Below are 20,702 nucleotides of genomic sequence, written 5' to 3'. Positions count from 1 at the left end.
TGTCATCCTGCCACCATCCCCAAGGAGATTCGGTATCTGTCACTGCAGGGCAGCAAATCTGCTGACATTAAAGGTAAACCAACAAAGTTTTCAAACACATCTTAATCCCCAAATCTTTCCTCCAGTCATGCAGATCAAGTAAATGTCTTATCTTTATGAAGTCGTAGTTGGCTTCGGCTTCTCCAATTCTGGCATTTGATTCTAGATGGAAGGTTAGGCACCCCCGTTGCAAATCAGACTTGCATCAATTCAATCCATTTGCTGTTAAAGAAGCATCATGCTTCTCAGAAAGGTTTTTTCTCCCCTTTAGCCACATACCAAGCCAGAATCAGACAAATGCAGCCTGATGTATGCATTGACATTATTCACATCTGTCAACAGAGACAATGATACCCACCAGTCAGTTCTGGGGCAGAACTTAAGAAATGGAACTCTCATCACATCTATATTGGAAAAACAAAGTGCCACCACTGATGACCATAACTACCTACTGCTTATACACTGACTTTGTTAGAAAATATTGTGCAGTAACATATCATTAAGGCCTTACTGGCAGGCTCAGTCAAAATCTTATTTGACATGATTTAATATGTAACATGGAAAGACCCAATAACTTTTCCTATTCTTTACTTCCCCCATTTTTTTCCGATGTAAGAAATACTATAAATATACTAAGAAGGAAGTTGAGGGTTTTTTTTTTTAAAGAAACTTTAAACAATAATACGTTTATTCAGCACTAGCAAATATATACTTACTGTATAAAGTATGACAACTTTTTTGCTTAGCAAGATGAAAACTACAGGTAGATACATGGATGGGAAGTTATAAAACCTAAAAAGAGACTAATTATAAATGAAATACAGGTGCCTGAAAGTTGTAAGTGTTCTCAAATGTCTGTTCCATTTTAGATTCCTTTTGAATGGTAACTGTAAACTTCCAGGAAAAAGTTTTGAGAAGAACATTTTTGGGAAGATGAGTAGAAATATTCTAGATTATGTCAGATGTGAGTGTGAATGTCATTAAAATATTCTTTCCTGGCACTCTAATCTTTCCCTTATATCCCAATCACAATTTAAATGTCTGTTTTTATTTATCTTCCAGGTCCACCCCTAAACTTTAAGCTCCACAAGAGCAGCAACAACGTCTGGTTCACCACTGATCCTCAGCACCCAGCACAGTGCATGGCACATGGAATGACCCCAGGAAAGAAAGAAAGAGATAAGGAATGAGGAAGGGAAGGAGAAGGGTGGAGAAATGAATTAGAGAAAGAGAACCAAAAAAATCACCAAAGAGAAATAAGTTACAGTGATGAAATTCAGCATTCGCTACTTCCTTCTCAAGAATTGCAATGGTTTATTATGAATGAGTGTGACCATTCTAATGTCTTCATCCCTTGCTGATGGGTGATGGACCCTGATCCAGCAAAGGCCAGTCAACTGCGGGACTACAAGTAAATAACATTCTGATGTAAAGCGGCCAACAGGCAAGTAGACAGGTGAATACATCAAGGACAAAACACTCTATGCAGCCAGGGTGTTTTTGAGATTCTCCTGTTCTCATTTCTTCATATATACTACTCTTCCTTCCATTGAGGCTACCATCTATATTCCTCAAATTCTCTCCATTTTCTCTTGCAGGTGACTTTGAGGGAATTCAAGACACACTAGAAGTAAGCATATCCTGGATCACTCCTCTCCCCTGACCACTCCCAGCCACTTTCTGGCCTGTGCTTTTCAAGTACCAAGGCCTCGGACAATATGCCCTTGCCCCTTTCCCCTAAGTCAGACCAATGTAAAGCTGTCACTGCTGCTTCCTGTCTTTCTTTCTGCACCTGACCCTTCCCCTTGCTTCACTGGATCCTCCACTTTACCTCCACTGGAATATTCCCTCTTCTCTCAGTCTCCATTCTCTTTAGGGGACCCTTTCTCTTGTCCTGTGTTTCCCTCGGGGATCTCCACTCCCACAAGTAAGTATCTTTCAGGATATCCTGGAAGTAAGCCTTCTGGACTTCCTTTCTTCCTTTAACTTATTCCTGCTCAAGAGAGAAAGTGTTGGTACCATGGGAAGAAAAGAAGAAAAAAACCCAGAAAAAGGAGAAAACAGTGCATGGCTCATTCGTCTCTCATCCGACGTCTTTTCTGGAAGGCTCTACTCTGCTCTCTTCAATAGGGGCAGCAGCTTGGGGCCAGAACATGAATGCCCCACTGATGCCCAGATAGGACAGGTAGGGTGTAGAGATTCCTTGCAAACGGCTGGTTCATTGCAACATATACTTTCCCATGGTATGAACTGGCCCATTAGCTAGAAGGGGTTGGCCCCAGGGTAAGTATGAGGAAGCTAGATTGGGACTGCACTTGGCAATTGGGTATAAATCCAGTTTCATTAATAATAAAGCTGATATTTGACCTCTGTCTGATCCCTATACTATCTTCTCAAATAGGTTAAGAGAGGGGTGAAGTGTGGCAAATTTGTTGCCCCCACTAAAAGAACGGCAATTGTACTATAATTCTAGACAGTGGTTAATGGTCCAAATTATTGGTCCTCTTAAGATGCTTGCTATTTTTTAAGTTAACAAATAAAATTTCAAAAAACAGAAACACATGATAACATATGTGGTCTACCATTCCATCACCCAAATAGCTCTTAAAAAAATTAAAAGCAATGATCATATATGAAGGTCAAAAACATTTAAACAGAACAGAAAAGGTATAAAAAGTAAAAATCTCCCTTTCTTTGTCCCCTAATACTCTCCCCTCCTTCTCCCTCAATTTGTCAAGTGCTTATATATCCTTTTATTTGAAATGTTATGCATATCAGCATATATAATAGACACTTTCATTCCTTCTTTTTTTCCTCATTTACAGAAGATAATTGACTTTTCACTTTAACAGCTGAAAGGCCCCAGGTGCAGAGTGGCTGGGGTGGGGGAGTGTAGAGGCTTCTATCCCCGACTCCACCCTCTGCCATGGCTCCCCTTCCCTCTTAAAGGTTTCACCCCTCTTTTCTAAGTGTTCTTACTACCACACCCACCCAGTTCCCTCAGAGAAAGTGCCTCAGAATAAAATACATCTTAGGATAGCTACATGAGATGGCGCCATTGGGAGAAGCTGGAAAAGCTCCCGTATAACACGATATGCTGGATACTAACACGAGTCCCTGGGCTCAGCAGCTTCAATGGGTTCGGCTGGCCAAAGCTGTAACATCAGCCAGTTCTTGAAATGTTTTAGGATGTGTTTTATTTTCTTTAAAGGACAAAACCATGTTTTCCAATAAAGCTAACTGTAGTGAACTTGGAATGTTACCCCTTGATCTGAAGCATTTTTTAAAATAGTTGAGTAAGCTTCTATCTGCTTTTTAAAAATCAAAACTAAACCTTAAAAGTATATAAATATTTAATTTCACAGAGAAAGGTATGGCTCTCCAGATGGGGAGTCTGTCCAATTCATGATCTCAAGCATTTTATGGCAACACTTCCCTGCAAATCATATTGGTGGCAAAAATCCAGCTGCATACTCAAGTGTTTTGTCACATTCCTGACCCCAGAACTGAATTTCTCATGTGAAAGTTTGAGCCAAAGGTATGTGCCAACAAATCCCTACATAAGTTCGTCGAGAGGCTGACATTCCTGTCCCTCTTCATCTTCACTTACCCATGGAAGTCTGGAGCCAGGGCAAATGGAAGCTGTGAGCTTCAGGGACCCACTCAACTTGACCTAGGGTCTACTCAGTCAGGTACAGCAAGAGAGGCTCCTCCCAACCCACCGAAGCTTTTGCTTTGAGTAGATGTATAAGAGACAGAGCTACTCAACCCAAAAAGATAGATGAGCTAAAATCCTGGTAGCCTAGTGGACAGATCCAGCCCACCATGGTTTTTTGTCATATATAATATATTTATTTTGCCCGTATTTTTTTTTAAAAAAATCAGGGGACTTGAAATAAAAATTCAGATTTCTAGCTTCTCTTAAAAAACCAAAAGATCTGACAACAGGTTCTGCATCTCTTTTGAGCAGCATTTGACTAGAGCTGAATGGCAGCTGCCCCTTTAGATAGGGTCTATACTTTCTAAACACCACGGTTCCCACCACTCTCTAGTGTCTTATAGACTGTGCCTGCCTCCTTCACTGGCATTACCAGCCTAACTCCCAGGGGCCATCTTCATCACTCCTGCTCTCTGACTTTTCCTTTGCCAATGTCTGCTTTGGGGGCAGGGATCTCCTATCACCCCTCCACCCTCACCTGATTCCCCATTCTCTAAATTCTTGGTGCCCTTAATGTATGATATACCCAGTCATTACCTGTGTCCTCTATTGTCCTTCTTTGTTCAAGACAACAAAAACAAAGGAATGTCTCCTTACACCCAATTCTTTGTTCTACCTAAAGGAAGCAGTTTCCATCAGCTCTTAGGGAATGATTCTTTTCCCCAGTCCCACCCAGTCATGTTGATTTCATAGCCAGTAATAAGAAACTGGTGTGTTTTGTTTTTGGCGATGAGTCTTCAATAATTTTCTGAGGAGAAAAAATTAAAAATCTGTTAAAAGCAACATCCCCACTCAGAGCTGTCACGCTCTCTCCCAGAGGCTCTGACTTTGTCTTCTAGACTAGCCATACATTTTTCTAGCACTTATCACTGCTGAGGTTCAGCAGGGGTGCCAGACTAACATAGAGAAAGGGGCCTCCTGGGCCCATACCTCAGGCTTGCCCATATCTGCTCTACTGTCAGCACTGTTAGTGGTCTAAGAAATCTCTGATGATCCATCCTGGCTGACTCCTGTGCTCACACTCGGCTCAGCGGTGGTGCTGTCCACTGTTGATAAGGCACTCCTGCCATAGTTACCGGCAACAGGAAGACATCTGGAGAGCCTCCCACAAACAGAGCTGCAGATATGCCTCCATTTCAACCAGTACTCTAGGTAAGGCAGTATAATAGTGCAGCTTTTTACCTGACATCTGAGCTCTCCAATCCTTGTCAGTATGGAACCTGTCTTAAGCAGTATGTAAATCTCAGCATATTCATTTGAAGAGTTCACAGGGGCTTGGCCAACACAGTCAATGTGGTCCTCGGGTTTGAGTTCAACCTTCCTTCTGAGCTGCAGTTACCTTCTACCAACTTTATCCTGGGCTGGGACAAGAGTCTGCAGCTCAGAGAGCAACATACTCCTCTGTCACTCTGACCCCAGTGTGCCATAAACTAGCAGGTTTCCATGGAAGTAGACATATAGGTAAGTCCAGGACTTCCTATCCAGGTAAGTACCAGATTTCCTATCCAGGTAAGTCCCCATTTTCTTATCATCTAACAACATGTGACAGCATGTTGTTAATGAGTCACTGTAGCCACACAGATGTCTACTTTCAGAAGTAGTCCCCAGAATTCTCACTTTTACCCAAAACCCAGACTTCCCTCTTCCCTGAATACCACCACCACCCTCCCCCACCACACATACACACATATAGAGATGCACATGATTGTCTGAGTGTAGTAAGATATCATAATTGTTAAAAAAAAAAAAGTATTTTAAAAAATAAAGAGAGCACTTTGGGAGGCCGAGGCGGGTGGATCACGAGGTCAAGAGATCGAGACCATCCTGGTCAACATGGTGAAACCCCGTCTCTACTAATACAAAAAATTAGCTGGGCACGGTGGCGCGTGCCTGTAATCCCAGCTACTCAGGAGGCTGAGGCAGGAGAATTGCCTGAACCCAGGAGGCGGAGGTTGCGGTGAGCCGAGATCGCGCCATTGCACTCCAGCCTGGGTATCAAGAGCAAAACTCCGTCTCAAAAAAAAAATAAAATAAAGAGAAGCATATCTATTCAATAGTTGTACAATACTACAGTCCACAGACGAAGTTTACTTTCCAAAATTTAGTTTAAACCAAACACACATGAATACACACGAAATAAATTACAAAGCTTTACGTCCCCTTTTAGACAACCAGTGGGAAATTTTTCAAAGTACCACAATTAAGGCACAAGTAACAGCCCCATTGGAACAAATAAGAAGTTACCAAGTTACTGCTCAGAAAACTGAATAGAAATCACAAAGAGGAAGAAAGCCAACAAGAAGTAATAGTTTAAGGATTGAAACAAAAGCCTCCCCCACTGCAGAATAGAAAACAATAACACTGTACAGCATGTGATAGTTTACAAAGCACTTTCACATCCATATGTCATTTGATTACAGCAATCCTATTATTATAAGCCCTGCATTTCATATGGGAAAATATAATTTAATAACTTGCCTTGTTTTATACCTATAAAGTCAGGACTAAATTCTAGGTTTTCTGATGCCAAATCCCTTGAATTTCCCATGACCTCAGTATTTTTCAAACTTCAATTTCATTTCACCTTCACAGATTTTTACCAAATCAGCATTCCATCTGTACAATCATTCCCCTATTATTTTTATTTTTTAATTGCCTCACTAAGACATTACATATTAAGGCTGCATGCATGTGTTTTAAATTCTTTTCCTGCAACTGTTCATTAATAGAAGATAATCATAAAATTAAAAACAAAACCAAAACAATATTACAAACTTTTAACTAGATGTTTGCCTGTCACAAGCTCTGAGTATGAGACTTGTTCCCTTTACTTAAAAAAAAGAAAATGGAAGGGAGGAAGGGAGAGTGAAAGAGAGGGGTGAGGAGAGTTTACCAAGCCCTAGAGAGGTGTTAAAGACATGGCACCTCAAAGCTGACTCTTGTCTACTTGAGTTAGAAGGACTGAAAGAAAATAGCAATGGGAACAAAACTGCCTCCCAGGGTAATTCTGTGTTATCAACACTGTGCTCATGAAGCCCTGTGGAGTGCAGCCCACCCTTCGAGAAGCAGTTCCCTCAGCCAGGCTGCACCATGCATTTTGTTAACATGAATATGTTTAAAACATTGAAAGGAAGCTCACAGTTCTTGAGGGCCCAATACTGGCTTGGACTTAAATAATGATCTTTAAAGCTCAGGCCGGTCATCTTTAAAATGAGGAGGAGTAGGGGGAATTGGAAAGGGATGTCTAGTGCTCCTGAAGTTCTGATATTTGTAAAGTCTTAGTCTCTATAAATATGAGGCATAAAAAAAAGCTCCTCAACGCAAACGCTGGAGGAAAAAGGCAGCCACATCTTGGGTAGGAGGACAACTGGTTTGCATTCTGCTTCTCTTTTGCAGAGAAAACTGTGCAAGGACGTTCTATGACCATGTAATGTCTGCCTTTCCCTTTCTTTTTCTCTCTCTTCCTTTTTAGAAATATTTTTCAGAAATATTTTACAAGTAGCTAATTCACACAGTTAAATAGTCATTGGTTTTGAAAATTTTTACACACACACACACACACACACAAAATAACCTTGGGCCTTTATTTGGCACTCAAAAATTTTTTAAAAGAATAAAAAGGTAATCAGAGATTGGAAAAAAGGAGAACACCCAGCAGCAAGTAATTTTTTTAATGACTTTTTTAAATCAGGAAAATAGTAACCCTAAAAGTCACCATCTGGTCAACCTAAATGATATTCTTAGTAATATAAGGAAGTCAATATAAAAGAATACATTTTTTAAAAGCACCCCTAATGTAGAATAGTATCCTGAAAGCATTAGAAAAGGAAGGCCAAGTGCCTTGCTGGCAGTATTTGAGTGCCAAGGGTAGGAAGAAAACACATTACTTGATTCTAAGGAAAGTACTTTATTATAATATCATGGACTTTTTCACACAAAAAGCATCACTTCCTTGGTGAAACAAGTCATATAAAATCCACTTCCACAAAAAAATAAGCAGTTATGGTGGTTAATGGAATTCTCTACAACATGCTTCTATGTCAGACTAAGAAAACTAAGAAGTGGTTATGTGTCTTTCTCACACACACACGCACTCGCACACATGCACACATACACACGTGCGTGCACATACACTCACACACACACACTCTCTCACAGAGTTTTTACTACAACTGACCAGCTGGGTCTCTAGGAGTGGCAAAAGAAACTGTGACAATAGCAGGCTTTTTTGTTAATGAGGGATGTCTGATGGGAAAAAAAAATTGTTTGGTATTGTCTCATTTTACTCCCACTTAGACCAAGAGGCTGCATGCTTAGGAAAATCAGAGTCAGTTTCCAAATTGGAAAATGTTACAAATACCAATAAGGAATGAACATGCTCTAGAGCAACTGCTAAGCCCAGGCAGGGGGAGGGGTGAACCAGATGGTCTTTTCCATCCCAGATTTCGATAATCTACAACAGAACCTGAATGACTAGGAAAAAGTGAGATGTGATTTGGAAATTGCTTTATAAAATAGAATCCCAAACAAAGACACTCAACAAAGCAGAGAAATCTAAAAGGAAATAAAAATGGATTCTGGGTGAGAGCAGAAAGCAAGCTAGTTTGAAACTATGATTGATAAATAAAGGCTGTCCCCACATCAGAACATTTTGGATAGGAAGATGCCTTAGAGAGATGCTAGTCACAAGCCCAAATGCATGTTCACTGGGCCAGAGATCAGAAATGAAGTGAGGTGGAAATAGTGGGGACAGGGTTAATTGAAAAGTGCACGATCTGTCTAAAAGCATTCAAATTAAAAAGAATTGAAATATGCATGCGGGCCAAATAAAACATCCTCAAGCCAGTTCAGTCTAGGAGTTTACTGTCTGTATGTCTGATAATCTCACTGTTCCTAAATCTACCTACACTGTTCACATGAAGAAACTGAGGACCAGAGAAATCACATCATTTGATAACCACAGAACAGTTAGTGTATACAGCAAAGCCCAAGTGCTAGGATTATATTGCACACTGAAATGATGTTAAACAATAGCAAAAAAATAAATGACATTAAGCCAAAGTCCTCTGCATACCTTTGGTTCAGGTATACTCAGTTCACATGGTTTATTCTTTTAAGAACAAATTAAATTGCCATCTAGTTAAACACAAAGCTACTGAGAACTGGAGGAAGAAACAGAGGGACGTGGTGCTAAAAAACAAACAAACAAACAAACAACGAAGGGTTCAGAGTCAGATTTTTTCAAAAACAATAGTTAAATCTGTAGTTACATTTGCTACAATGGCCCTAAGTAAGACATGGCAAATAGAGCCCATTTTATAGACAGGTAAAGTGAGGCATTTACAATGATTGTGTCACAGTTTATTTTTTAATATGTTTTTTAAAGTTAGGTGTTCAAGTTTCCTTCTAGATGCTTCTCAAAGAGAAAAGTGAGAAAAATAATTTTCATTCCTGGTATTGGTTATTAAGAATCTTTTTTTAAAAGCATAATTCCAGGGAATAAAACACCTAATTGAGATATATCAAGTAGTGGAAAAATCTTCACAGGAAAATTCATGAAGTAGAGAGAAGGATGAGAACATTCTCCCTTGGGGCAGCCAGAAAGAGACTAGACAAAGAACTGAAAAGTTCCTTCAGGGAGCCCACCTCCTGCTAGCCAATGGGACTTTTCTTCCCTGGTTTCTCTGCAGCTAAGAAAACACAAATACATAATCCACAGAAGGAGAGAATGCAGCCTTCACACAGGCTGGCATCTCTGAAATAAATCTCTCCATAGGTGCTAGGCTAAACCTTAAATATGAAGATATAATCGTCAAGTTTTATAGCAGCATATGCATGATTCTTCCCCTCCCCCATAAAACTCCCAACATGAACAACCACATCAAATTACTGCTTTGCAGGGGCCAATTCAAAACACCCTACTTTATCACAGAAAGAATATTCCTTATGTATGTGAGTGCTTCCATTATGTCTTATTTGAAGGGGGAAAATGAAATAAAAATCCTATCTGAGATATTTATAGATCTCATAAAACCTGATTCACTCTCATAAGCTGCAGTAAGCTCAGTCATCAGGTAAGGCAGAAATGGCAGGTGTAGTAACCAGCACTGTATTATGTTATATATGCCTAATTCTGGCTCTTAAAAAAAATAACCGCATGCTAGGAAAACTTAAGATACCTAAGTCATAAGTCAGACTGGAGAGAAAGGGAAACAGGTTGGACATTTGCATGCGCAAGCCAAGCAAATTCCAAGGATGTCAAACTAGGCCCAGTTTTGGGGGGGCGCAATAGGAATTGCTAGTCCTCCCCCAGTTCCAAGCACAAATTACTTAATGAGAGTTTCTCTTGTGGATGGACAAAGGAGTACCATATCCAATGCCCAGCATTCTGCTTTCCCCGGCCTTCCATCATTTATTGTCTCTTGGGCTCTCCAAGCTCACTGGGATCTTTAAGAGACCAAAGATACCACTTAGAGAAAGAGCACTGTGCCTCTGTGTACCATTATTGAGAGGAAAATGGGGAAGGAAAAAGCATTTGTTGGGTGGATGTTATTTGCCAGACACTAGGTCAGAGAGCTGATTCTTATCAGGAATTAAGAACTCCATTCCACAAATGACAAACCAGACTCAAAGATGTTAAGTGACTTTCTCAAGGTTCCACCGCTGCTTGATTTCAAAGCCTCCATGTAATTTGTCTACTACGAAACACTGTGATCTTAAAAAGTGCCTCGCACAGTCCAGTCCTTTTACAGATGAGAAAAACAGCCCAGAACTAAGACAGACCAATGAACTACTGGAATCTATATGGGGCCACTGATTGCCAGGTCACAACCTTTGGTTTCTGCCCTAGTGTCTCCTACCTAAACAGCAGTCAGTATAGATGTAACAAGTAAGAGTGCTGAGCCCTGCTGAGGCTTGGATCCCAGCTCAAATACTTCCAAGTTCTATGATTTTTAGCAAGCCATTCAATATCTCAAATCTCAGCTTCCCTATCTGTAAAATGGGGATAAACAGAATATGCATTTCACAGGGTTGTTGTGAGCATCATTGAAATGATGCATATAGGTGCTCAAATGAGATCATCTTTAGGAAGTGTTTGAAACATATGAGACATATGAGACAGTACTATGATTTTTTTTTTTTTTTTTTTTTTTTGAGACAGAGTCTCACTCTATCGCCAGGCTGGAGTGCAGTGGCGTGATCCCAGCTCACTATAACTTCCATTTTCCAGTTTCAAGCAATTCTCCTGCCTCAGCCTCCCAACTATCTGGGACTACAGGCACGTACCACCATGCCTAGCTAATTTTTTGTACTTTTAGTAGAGACAGGGTTTCACCATGTTGGCCAGGATGGTCTCGATCTCTTAACCTCATGATCCACCCGCCTCAGCCTCCCAAGTGCTGGGATTACAGGCGTGAGTCACCACACCCGGCCAGTATGATGCTTATTTTTATGACAGGAAGATTAGCTAAGTGGAAAGAGGGAAGAGAAAAGTGTATTCCACCACTGGTTTTTTGCAACTCATTTGCTTTGCAGCCACAGTAAGACAACTTGCTTAAGCTTCCTGTGCCCCAATTTTCTCATCTCTGAATGGGAAATTCTGTAATATCTGTCAGCTCCCTAGTTACAGAAAGAATGTGCCAATGACACGAGACCAGGAGCAAAACACCCTAAGCCTTTCAGAACAAAAGCTCAACACAGATGTTTGTTAGATTCTCATATGCAAACATGAAAATTCCCATCACAGAGGAAATAGTCTCTTGGTCCATATTAAAGAAAAGCAAGAACCTTGAGAAGGAGAAGAGAATGTACAAACTAAGGCTGAACAATCTTGGAATTCAGAAATGAAGTCGACTCAGGTCTGACCTTGAGCAGCATCTCATCACTCTCAGCAGAATCAGTTCTGCATAGGGCCTCACAGAAGACATCCTTCAACACCATAGTCAGGAGCTGCACTACACTAACACGGTCTGTAGTGACCATATGAACAAATGCTAAAAGCTCAAAAGGTAGGGGGTGTTGGGGTGGAAAGAATCTATTTCCACTCCTTTGTATGCTGAGCAAATTTGCCGCCTCTCCAAAAATAAGCACCAATGTTATGACCACTCCATTGAATTCCTGCTAACTCGGCTCTGGAAGGTGAATGTGAGAACGGGGTCAAGAGCAGGTGGGCACTCCCTTGCAGGGCAATTGCTCCACGGCTAATTGCCATTTTCACAGCTGGGTTGAGCTTTCCAAAAGGCATCCTTCAACCCTGAGCTCTGAGCTCCTCTCCTGATGTTCTCTCTTGCCAACCATACCCCCATCAAAGACAGTTTACAGATGAAAAGAGGTAGCTACAGGACATACAATTTTGCAAACATCACAGTTTGAAAAAGAGGTGTTTCTAAGGCTTCTTTGTGAAGATCACCACACGCTCACAGTCATTACCACGGGAGCTAAGCCTTCTATGGGTATGAAGGCAGCCTCCTTGCCTGAATGTCCTCGGCAGCAATTCTTCCACAGTTTATTTTTGCTCCTCTTACTAGAAAGATGGCTCCTTTGAAATTCTTTATAAACAGAGTCTACTTCCAAACACTGTGGTTGGTCAGTAAGAAAATGGAGAGCTGCTACCTAATGCCTCTCCAGCATCACCCAACAGGTGTACATGCATGCATCCAGCCCTTTCAAACCATGGAGCAGGCTGAGGTGAGTGGAAAATCATGGCCAAGGGCCTATTGAGAATGAATTATTTGAAAACCAGCAAGGCTGGAGTTTAAAGCTCAACACCAAAAAGTTTCCAGAAATGGAATCTGACCAGATTAAGCAAACTCCTGATGGATCATAGGAAATGTTAGCCAAACATACTGCCTTAGATACTTTAGGGTAAGGGAAAGCAAAGCAAGAAGAATGAAACAACACTTGGGCAGCTACTATTAATAAAAGTGCCACATAAAGCACATCCAGCAACATGATCCTGTTTTACTATAAACCTCTGGTCCATGTGGATTTCAAATTACACAAGACATTAAATATTTCAATATAAGAAGTAGGTAACCCCAACTCTGATACGCCATTAAACTCTCTATACATCAATGGCTCAATGCCTTGGCTGCATATTGGAATTGCCCGAAAGCTTTACAAACACTGATGCTTGGGTCCCTCTCAAAGAGATACTGATTTTATTGGTCTAGGGTACAGCCACAACTGAGAACCACTGAAAAAGACATAGTCAAATCTTAAGTCACAGTCATAACATGCTCCTCAAATAACTATCAAATGCCCATGGTGTGCAAAGCTTTCTAAGAAGCAGGTGATACATTAAAAGCTGACTACCAAAACTATACCAAAGGCATCAATTCCTCTTTAAATCATAAACCTAACAGGAAAAATGAGACAACAGAAAAGAAAAGAAAAGCTTTATTATAACTAAAAAGTATAAACATCATGAAGAAGAAAAAAGTTTTGCACAAGTGTATAGAAATCATAGCAGTTACAGTTGGCTGGAGGCAAAGGAGGGAGTTTGGCAACCATTTGAAAGTTAAGGGATGGGTGGAACTTGGACAAAGAAAATCAGGAAGGGGAGAGGGTGGAAGAGGAAAAAGGCTAAAGGAAACAACAAAAATAAAGACAGAAGCAGGAAAAGCATAGTTACCTAATTTGGATGGCATTTACTACACCTGAAAAGGGGAAAAACTTGCAAATATTATGTAGACCCAGTTTTGGAACACCCAGACTCTTAGAAGTTTGGCCTCATGCTATGTATAAGAGGGAGCCATGAACAGTTTGAAAGCCACCTGGGGTGATGGCGGCAGAAAGGCAAGTCCAGGGAGGTGACAGGGATTGTGGCAAGGCAATGGCCGAGCATGCCATCCATGAAAGGCTGATGCTGAAGCACTCCAGAAGCCAAGTCAGTAGGATTTTTCAACTAATTTTAGACTTCAGCTAATTAGATCTTTTAATCTAATTTTTTATTAGATTCAAGAAAAAGAAAGGAGTTACAATGACTAGAATGTCAAACCTAGATCATGAGATGAATAATCACATTGTTAAAAGAAATAGGGAAGCCAGGAAAAAGGAAGCAGTCCATGGAAGAAGTTGATGAGTTAGGGGTTTAGGACATATTCAGCTGAAGTGACGGTGGAACAACCCCATAGCCTGTCTTGCTAGTTGCTTATTTCAGGTTAGAAAAAAAAGTGAGGGCCTGAAACCCAGGAAAATATCTGGAGGTGGAGATGTAGGTTATACCGGCTGTGAGGAGATGAAGAAGCCCCCATCTGGGAAGGATATTTTAACCTCCAAGATGTTAAAGGTAAAAGAGATCTGTGAGACACATATTCCAGGAGAGAACTTGCACCATCATAACTACCAGAGATTCAAGGAGGTAGGGAAGGGTAAAAAGTAACTGGGGAAAAATTGGGGCAAAAAAGTTAAGTGAGCCCTTCCATTTTCCTTTCTTCGTTAGGAACAATGGTGAAAATTAGACCTACTTCATCCAACAGACCTCAAAAGACTTTTTGAAAAAACCTCTCAGGTTGAGTTTCTTCACTACTGCTTATTACGACCCTCTCAAGAATCTTAAAACATTTCAAAAGATTTTCATAAACTGGCACATGGGTTGCTGGTAAAGTTTTGGGCACTCTCTTGGTTGCTGAGGTGTCAAAAACAAAGCAATTTCACATTTGTTGCTTTCTACTTCCAACTAGTTCTATATTCCATCCCACCCCCCCACCACATTTGCTCTATTGCACCCTTCATACTCCCACTCCATTTGTTATTACTGAAGCAACAATAATTTTTATAAGACTAGAGTTATAATTGGGGCTTTCTTTTCAGTACAGTGTATATTTTCCAATTTACCACACATTAAAAGTGGAAAAAGAATCAAATTAAGCCTTCTCCAGTCTTCAATAGCTTGGTCTAGAACCTAGCCAATCCCCAAATTCCATGTACCAGTACTCTTAAAAGTAAAAAGGAAATTTTCTTGCCTGCTTTGAAGGGGAAAAAAAGAAAAGAATCAGAAGTGAGTCAAGGTATATTCAGGTGATAGAAAGCAAGTAAACTGCTCTGGGCATCTGAGAGTCCTGGGCCCTGAAACCATCAATGTTAATAACGAGTTGTGTGACCCTGGAGAGTGCAATGCCTCATTTGGCTTTAAGAATCACTGAGTTCAACCCTAGTTTTTAGAGTTGAGAAAACCAAGACCCTTTCAAGATTCAAAATTCTGGAATTCTTCTATGTTCCTCATTTTGGTACAAGTCTGAGGATGTGACTTTCAAAATGACCCTCAGGAAATGTCAATATACCCATATTCAGAAATAGATATCGCATATGGCTCTACATTAATTATTTTAATTACCTCTAATCATTTCCCAATGACACAGACATGGGCGCTGTTTCCTGGCCATTATGGACATGTGTATTCACGTTATACACTCATCTGCCCTAAAAGTATCCAGCCCCCAACATGCCATTAGATGAAAGCTTTTTCACAAAAGAACCTAGTAAATCTCAAGCATGTTTTATAAACAAGGTTGGAAGAATGTGGGTAGTATGGATAGGCACAGGTCAGTGTTCAAACACAGAATTAAATGTTTCTTTCTTTCCTTCCTTCTCTCTGGCACTCATTCTCTACCTTGTTTGACTTAATTTTGAACATGCTTTCTCTGTCCTACTTGAGTTAAGCTCCTAGAGGGCAGAATCTACATCCAATTCAACTTTGCATTGCCCAAATACAGTATTATGCACACAACAAGGGCTTAAGGAATGAAATATTTACTGTGGAATATTTTCTATACTTGAATATAAACAACAAAATCCCACAAGGTGTGACAAGGTCCATCTACCAGCTCAATGAGGAATGGTATCCCACTGAAATTAGAAGTCACTCCCATCTCAATTGCGGTGATACTAGACTCAGATCTCAAGGCTACTGCAAACGCTCAGCAATAACTTATATATCAAGCATGTGGTACTGGTCGAATGGAGTGGGGATGGACTGATACATTTAAAGGGGACTAAGTTCTTAGGGTCACACCAAATACCCCGTGAGGAAAACTAAAGGGATGTAGGGCGGTAGAAATAATTCCACCAATTAGCAGGAACAAATCAGGGCAAGGCGGGGGCGGTGCAAAATCATGAACAATCTTAGGTAAAAGCATGTCCCAGTAATGGCAATATGTTGTTTATTTGGGGAATTTTAGATAGAATAAGGATATGTATATTCTAAAATCAGCATACAATGTAACTGAGGAGCGCTTTTTAACTTGTCGATGCTACATGTAACATGAATGAGTAGACATTATAACTTGTTTCATCAACTTTAACACCATTAGTAGTTGAGTTTTCTAATCACTGTACCTGGTAAGATTTGGCAGTTTGGAGTTAAAACATTTCCCGTCCCTCTCTCTCCCATTTGTGCTAAGCAAGCAGTCAGTTGATTTGGGAGAACAAAGGGACTTCTGGAGAGGAAAATTCTGCCCCTCACCCTCTGGCACCATTCAAGTTAAGTTGGGGAGCTGTCCTAAACTTTCAGCAAATCTCAATTCTAACACATACGCTAACTGATATATCAAGTGAACTAGAATCACAGAGCCATTTTCTGCATTTGCTAGTCATGGGGTCCAGCAAAGAGGTAATTAAAAGCCCACTGCACGATACCATAAAATGAAAAGATAAGGGGCATTCACCAACCCGTCTAGAATCAGAGTCCTATCAACTTGAGCCAGCTGGGACAGGCCAGAGGAAATTGTATTCTTCTTTCCTCAACAGGCACAAAGAGTGATTAAAGAAGATTGCAATGTCTTCTTGTACTCAAAAAGTGAAACCATAAGAATTCTCTGAAGGGAGCAGAATGTGAAGATTCATAAGAGAATGGCTATTAAAAGCCCCATTAGGACCCTCTCTGAACTATCTCCATTTAAGTGGAGAGGCAAATTAGCCCCCACCGGCATTTATGTTTAGAACGAGCTGGCAGAAAGAAGCAGCCCACATTTGGATGCTTAAGGTCTCTGACATACCCATACATAAATCATTTCAGGGCAAGGCTGTCATCCTGCATCTTCTCTCTGCCTTTTAAATGGATGGGACCCCAACATCCCATTCTCCTCAGGGGAAGGAGTGGGGGTGGGAAGTTCATGGAGAACAAAGAATAATGACTTCCTTTTCCCCCTACTAAGGACAGATGTAGTAAAAAAAAAAAACTGCATTATAATGTTTGCCCACTTTAAAATACCAAACTGCAAACAGGTAGACTGAATGATAATGTTTGAGAGCCCCTAAATCTACACAAAGATGTGTCTATTAAAGGAACATGGAAATGAATCTATTAAAGAAAGGCTAAGTGTGTGACTGATTGCATTCACATGTGCTTTCATTTTTAGAGCTACATCTATTTAGTGATTGCATCTTTCATAAAGATAAATTCTGGATAATAGGGGCAGATGTATTTTTATTTCATCTACCAAGTTGCTGTTTCAAATAAAGAAACAGATTTATAGTAAGTGAAGAACACACAAATCACATACAAAAAAAAAAAAAGCCAGTTATTTTATCCTTTCAGTGTGGCTAGCAAGGCTCCTTTGTGTCTACAAATTTCCCTGGGTGGTGCTGTTGCCAAGAAATTCTAATTCATGACAAGGTTTTCTGCGAATTGGGGACAGAGGCAAACCTGCAGATGGACAGACCCTACACTTTGCTTTGTCTTCCTGGCTGAGACAGCACCTGGCGGCCCAGGCCTGCAGAAGGAAGTGAAAAGGCAAGATCTTCACATAAAATGAGAAGCAATGTGGTTCACAGACCAAATCCCATCCCTGGTACCATGAGGCTGTTCTTGGAATGCAACCATTTCTATAGGTTTTCCCCTAGAGATTCCTTATACCAAAGGCCCTCATAAAAAGTGTTTCAGGGTGTCTGAAACCAAGATGAAATTGCAGTGTATGGGGACACTTTAGTCCTTACAGTAGCCAAGTATGCCATTAGTTTAAAACAATAGGGGAACGGGGGAGGAGGGAGGAATGTTCTATGATTTATTTATTTGTTTCCAGTAGCAGTGGAAAATTTTCTCCGAGCAAGGAGAGGCCTGAAACTGACCCCATCTGCCAATTATGAATCAGCATTAACAACAAACATAATTCCATAAGACTTTTCAAGGAAACATGCGATGCCCCTCAATGACATGATGCAAAGCTAAGTCCAAACAAGACTTAGATCATCATTGCTTGACCTGCACTCATGAAATAGCAGACTAGAGATAAAATATGTAAAAGTTCCAAAAGGCTTCATATATTCTAGAAGAAAATAAAACTATTGTATAAAATCCTTTTCATTTTCCAAGTCAGCATTGTGTCTAAAAAAAAAAAATCATGATTTCTATCGGCAAAAACAGTCATGAATGAGTTTGCCTTTACCCATAATCAAGTGGCAACCCATAAGAAATTCTGGTTTCTGTCCTACCCTTGACCTTTTCCTACTTTTGCTCAGACAGCTCTTGGAAAATGTCCTACAAGTTTTCAAAGCGCTTAAGGCTGGTAGTCTTAAGAATTGTGCGTCAGCTGAATTCTATAAAATAATAGACCACATAAGCACAGTGTAATTTACAGTTATATGACAGGAAGAAAGATGATGTTACTCAGGCCAAGTGCTTAAGTATGCAGTCAGAGCCCAGGAATGGAGAGCTGTTAATGTGGGCCGTCCATTTGGATTTTAGAATTATACCAGCAACAATTATTTTCAGAGTTGGAGCTATGTGGCTAAGGCATCATTGCCAGAAAATCCAATGTCAAAACGAGGATCTCCATGACAGGAGGTGGCCCTGTCACAGGCTCTCTATTAGGTAGGACAATTATCCCATGTCGTAAGTTTAAAATAAAATCCTCAAATCGTCTACCTTCAATTTTCAAATGTAAAAAATGTTCTTGAGTTTATCTTCCAAGCCACTCTTTCTCTAGAAACCAAGTCAGATTATCAGAATCTCCACATTTCACTCATCTCCACAAGCCCAGGTACTGTTCACTTATAGAAGAACATCTAATAATTACTCCTCATTTGACCTCTAAAATCTGATTACCCCAGAGCATAAGGAAACTTCTTCCTGTCTGGGGTTCTATAGTAGCAACCTTGTTGAGCTGTTTTGAGCAAAAGAGTCTCAAAATGTCATCATCTCATAATTGATTTGGAACTAACAGTTGCATATAACCATCACCACCCTTATACTCAGATGCAGCAAGAGGGCTTGGGGAGGGAGAAGAAGGGATAGAGGTTAAAGGTTTTGTCATCAGTGTGAACCTATGGTCCTAGTCACCTTTATATAGAGCAGTTGTGACTACGGAGTCCAGAGTATAAAGCTCCCTGGAGTGATATATTGTTTATTAGTGCTTCCCCACAAGTTACGCATCAACACTGGCTATAAGCATGACGCTGAATAAGTTGGCTAAGGGTTTTTAAGTGAGAGTGGCTGGCAGTTGGAGAGGGTTAAGGCAAGAAACGAGGGGGTTCGGAAGGGTGAAAAATCCTTTGCCTGTAGAAACTAAACTAGAGCTTCCCTGAAGGGGGAGGAGGCAGAGGAGCAGGGGGAGGAGGGAGAAGTAAAAGCATTGATGGCTTCTTAGGAAACAATAGATCTAATGCATCCTCTAATTGTCAAACCAATGATGTTTCTTTGCAGATCTAGTCCTGGATGGTCTAGCCAGATCTAGAAAAGCAGGTTTCCTGTGTCGAGACCTTCCTCCAAATCTGGCTTTACTACTCTGAAAACTTGAACCAAAACAAAGTTGCATGATTCATCAGGAGGGAACGTTCTAACAAATAAAGCCAACTTTCTTCCTTCTAACACTGCTTCACAGTTAGTCACAAACAAGGGCTGCCTTGGGCAGGCTGACTAAATCAACAGATTCCCTTCTCTAACCTGTCTAGACAGTTGTTAATATGCAACTGATTCCATACCAGTGGGCTGACAGTGTGAAATGAAGTCTATTTCAGAAAATGAAATTCAGGCAACATTTTGGTTTAATTAGCACTGGGACTACAAGGAAGAAAACGATCCAGTGAGACCCTTCATGAGATACTCTCGTTAAGGATAAGGAAAGGGATGCATTTAAAAAATGCTTTATGCTAAAAATATGTGAACTGTGTATGTGTTTACAGAGAGACAGAGTCAAGCATCTGCCAGCGTCCTTGGACAGGAATGCATGTGTGGACACAGAGACACCAGAGGCCAATACCTGGAGGAAAACTCAGCCTCTGACCAGAAGAGAACAACTAGTAACAATGGTACAGTTAGAGGATCCGCTTTGCCATTCAGCTCCTTATACCAAAAGCCAAGCCTCTTTTGCTAAAGCAGCGACTGTTACATCTCAGCCTCAAGCTGGCAAATCCTGCTTTGGATCCCGGCAGAGGAAATTCAGCCGTTCATTAGCCTTAACAAGCTGCTGTCACTAAGCCTAGAAGTTACCGGAGCAGCCACACGCCGAGCTTCTCACAGCCCTCCCCCCAAGGGCAAGCGGGTGTCTCCAGGACGGACTGTACAAGTTCACACTTCCTATGTGCAAATCCGGACTGTCTTCTTGGACTTTCCATGGTGCACACTGTAGAATTTTTAAATACCCGTGTGCCCCTGCCCCCACCCACCATCTTTCCTGCAGAATGTCCCCTCAGCAGCTCCTAATCGCTGCTGAAAAAAACCACCGTTTCCGCAGCAGAGCCAGCACTTTCCACTGACCAGCACTTTCTTTATTCCACTTCACAAAGCCCGGTGAACTTGTCACCAGCCCCCGCTTCATCCTCCCTGGGACGGCTAGCCAACTTGGCATCGGTGCCCTTCAGCATCCTAGGAGTTTGTTAACTAGTCCTCTAAGACAAAGTCAGAGGCATGGAAGCATACACCAGCCTTTGTCCGAGGCTGTGCTGCCTAACTAGAGAAGAACCTCAAACTAAAAAAAGAGATACAAGGACACACATAGAGTGTGTT

The 20,702-nt window shown here is 40.9% G+C and overlaps 1 protein-coding gene across 9 annotated transcripts in view; it reads right to left on the bottom strand.

Moving 5' to 3' along the window:
* KLF7 (KLF transcription factor 7) overlaps positions 1–20,702 on the bottom strand; it is a 482,827-nt gene that overhangs the window by 69,433 nt on the left and 392,692 nt on the right. The gene's annotated exons all lie outside the window — the stretch shown is intronic.

Source organism: Aotus nancymaae, unplaced genomic scaffold (assembly GCF_030222135.1).
Source record: "Aotus nancymaae isolate 86718 unplaced genomic scaffold, 86718_ANA_hifiasm-v0.15.2.pri h1tg000008l, whole genome shotgun sequence".
NCBI classification, from domain to species: Eukaryota; Metazoa; Chordata; class Mammalia; order Primates; family Aotidae; genus Aotus; species Aotus nancymaae.
The sequence above is the reverse complement of the archived record's forward strand: the minus strand, read 5'-3'. Positions and strand labels throughout refer to the sequence as shown.